The sequence below is a fragment of the Mus caroli genome, chromosome 9 (genome assembly GCF_900094665.2).
Source record: "Mus caroli chromosome 9, CAROLI_EIJ_v1.1, whole genome shotgun sequence".
Lineage (NCBI taxonomy): Eukaryota > Metazoa > Chordata > Mammalia > Rodentia > Muridae > Mus > Mus caroli.
In genome coordinates this window covers 85,347,815-85,351,438 of record NC_034578.1, presented here as the reverse complement: position 1 = coordinate 85,351,438, position 3,624 = coordinate 85,347,815, and the positions used below count along the sequence as shown (strand labels likewise).

At 41.5% G+C, this 3,624-nt stretch overlaps 1 long non-coding RNA gene across 1 annotated transcript in view; it reads right to left on the bottom strand.

Annotated features, from left to right (window-relative positions):
- Positions 1-716: 716 nt before the first annotated feature.
- The window catches only part of LOC115031966, a 27,664-nt gene continuing 24,756 nt past the window's right edge, over positions 717-3,624 (bottom strand). The window contains exon 4 of the long non-coding RNA XR_003837622.1: positions 717-941. This is a non-coding gene — a long non-coding RNA (uncharacterized LOC115031966). The remainder of the gene's footprint in view (positions 942-3,624) is intronic.

Below are 3,624 nucleotides of genomic sequence, written 5' to 3'. Positions count from 1 at the left end.
TATCTTCTTTATTTTAGGTGTATAGTCATTTTTCTCCTTATTTTTTTTTCACCAGGTGGAATGTGTTTGCTGATACAACACTCACACGTAGCACGCAGATNTAGGCTTGCACTGTAGCATGTATACGCTTGCATTTCAGATTCCTCTACAAATTACCCTCTTGTTAAAGCCCTGAGCATAGCATTTCAGTTTTTGAGTGTTCTTTTCAAAGTATANTGCCTGACCTGAGCAGACTGATCCAACAGATAAAAGGCTGACAACGCTCCCTTTCCTTACCAGTNNCTCTCAGCCTNCCTAATTCTCCAATCCTTAAGTACTGTTACGTTGTGATGACCCCCAGCCAGGAAATTATTTCATTGCTACTTCAGAACTGTAATTTTGTTACTGTTATGAATTGTATACAAATACCTAATATGCAACCCCCACANGTTGAGAATCACTGCTTTAAGTGAAAGCTTGGTTTTTGTGTCATGGGCTTGGGTTTGATTNTTTTTCCTATTTATCCTAATGTTAATTTGGGCTCTCAGCCTTCCCTTACTTGGTGATTTCTGTAGATCCTATGCTGAGGGAAATATTTCCAAGATTGGATATATGCTTAGATTTTTCAAAACCTACTTTAATAAGGGTTCTTAAATGCTTTAATCTCCATTCTAGCCCACCAGAGGTAATGGAAAGAAAAGGTTAATATGGCAATGAAGGATGTGGACCTGTTTAGAAATAGATTTTGGGAGGTGATTCCAATCTTCATGGTCAGGATATCGGCGATTTAGTTCCTATGAATCAGTAGCAGTAGCTCAATCCACTTACAAACACCATCCATGATTCAGCAATGGCAGTTCAATCCAGAAGAAACTGAGAGGCTCTGCGAATTGGCTCAAGTCAGCGGAAGCTGCAAGAAGCCACAGGAACACCACCACAAGTTTCATTGGTGCTTTTTCTCTCTAAAAAGTCATGACAAACAATGATCAATGATCAGAAAAGAAGGCAAGGAAATCCAATGCCACAGCATCATCAGTGAAGACCAGTGTTAGCAAAGCCCAGTGAAGACCTGCAAAGAGTGGCAAGGTGAACCAGTGCCACACAGCATTGTCCACTGTCTGTTGGGNNATATTTATACCCTTCCCAAACATCACATGTTTTCTCAAGCATCAGCTCTAGCAATACATCACATCCCCTTTGTCCAGGCAGCTTCCAAAAAAGCACTGCATGTCTGTTCTCAGAAAAATATCCTCCCACATGTCTGCTTCAGAAAAAAACATCCTCTCATAAGACAGTTTACAATCACATGACACAACAAAGAAACCAGAAACTTCCACTTCAATTGAGGATTGCACATCTGGAAGAAAATGATCAGTGCTCCAACCCAACATGTGTCTGTGCTTTTATGATGTGAATTTCACCCTATGTTGACAGGGAAAACTAAAGACATTTTTTTCTTCCTAAAATTCTTTTTGTTTGTTGTTAACAATAAGAATGCAATATCATTCTCTTTATGAGAGACCCAAGGAATACAAAATTATAGATTGTAAAATGTAAATATTCCCCTTACCATTTCTGCTGTCTTTTAGAGGAAGCAAGCACTCATGATCTGGTGTGTTGTTCTGATTCTACAGTCTACTGTATTTTCATATATACATAAGGAAATATGAATATATATTTTATAATGTAATGCCAGGCTCTATACATTCTACTAAAACCTCATTTCTAAACAACACATTCTAGCATACAGTNAATCATTATTCATCAAGTTGCCTCATTCTCACTTATTGTGGCACTGGGAATCTAATGTAGAGCCTCATACATGAAAGGCAAGCTCTCCACCACTGACCTATGCTCTCAGCCTTCCCTTATCTTTTTAAGTACTGTAGTATAATTACAACCAATACCTATGAACTGGCTGGTTTTATGTGTCAACTTGACACAGGCTGGACATATCACTGAGAAAGGAGCTTCAGCTAGGAAAGTGCCTCCATGAGAGGCATTTTCTCAATTAGTCATCAAGGGGAGACGGCCCCTTGTGGGTGGGACCATCTCTGGGCTGGTAGTCTTGGGTTTTATAAGAAACCAAGCTGAGCAAGCCAGGGGAAACAAGCCAATAAAGAACATCCCTCCATAGCTTCTGCATCAGCTCCTGCTTTCTGACCTGCTTGAGTTCTAGTCCTGACTTCCTTTGGTGATGAATAGCAGTATGGAAGTGTAAGCTGAATAAACCCTTTCCTCCCCAACTTGCTTCTTGGTCATGATGTTTGTGCAGGAATAGAAACCCTGACTAAGGCAAATTGGTACCAGCATAGTGGGGTATTCCTGTGACAACCTGACCATGTTTGGGGGAGGACTGTGGAAGGACTTTGGAATTTTGGACTAGAAGATCCATTCGGTGTTAAGAGCTCTGTGGGATGTCATGTAGAAGCTTGGAAGATAATGTTGAGAACAGTGTAGAAGATGGAGGCCTGGCTTGAGAAATTTCAGAGGGAAAACTAAAGATTCTTTTCAGGGCCAATGCTATTTTGATTGTGACGATTCTGTGGTTCTAGTTAGCTGGGGCTGAAGAATCAGCTGTGATTAACAATATACCAGAACTACTAAAGTGAAACCTTTGCATTACTGTAACTNTTGATGCTGGTTAGCTGCAGCTAAGAAATTAGTGGTGATTAAGAAGAGACCAGCATCGTTGAGGTGACATCTTCTGGGAAGTGTTTTCTGAAAGCACAAAGAGGATGTATTCCAGAGATAGCCAAGGTCATACCTTCTGCTGCAGTGGGACTTGGTAATGTGTAAGGGTCACCCAGGTGGTACTGGTTTTGAAGGCATGAAGAGGTCATGCAGAGCAGATGAGGCTCTGCACTGTGAGAGGACATGGAAGGCCATTGGTGAAGGTGCACCCTCAGTTGCAATTGAGGGCCCAGNACTGAAGGGGTCATTCACTGTTTTGGAGATGCCAGGACCATGAGATGATCACCAAGAACAGCAGCAGCAGCGGAGTACAGGCAGCTGGAGACTAGAAGACAACGTGTGTGCTACAGAGGGCATGGCTGGAGAAGTGACTCAAGCACTTGGAGGAGTCCAGAAGATTGTGAGTTGGATCCCAGACATTGGATGGTTGGAGAATGATTTTTGCTTTTGATTGTGACTGTGCCCTGAAATTTTTCCCTCTCGAAGGAAGAAAGTATTTTAGGAGAGCCCACAGTTAAGAGAGTTTGAATTTTAAAAGATATTGGACATTTTAAAGGGATTGAACTTTTAATACGTAAAGACTTTTGGGACTTTTTTTTTTTTTTTGCTTTTGGGACTTTTAAAGTTATTTAGATCTTGGGGATGAAAAAGAAACTAAGGGTTAAGGCATAATAGTGATGTGTTGGTGTGTCATGTTGGCAAGGGGTCAATTGTACTGGCTGGTTTTGTGTGTCAACNTGACACAGGCTGGAGTTAGCACAGAGAAAGGAGCTTCAACTGGAGAAGTGCCTCCATGAGATCCAGCTGTGGGGCATTTTCTCAGTTAGTGATCAAGGAGGAAGGGCCCCTTGTGGGTGGGATCATCTCTGGGCCGGTAGTCTTGGGCTGGTAGTCTTGGGTTTTATTTATTTAATTATTTTTGGTTTTTTGAGACAGGGTTTCTCTGTATAG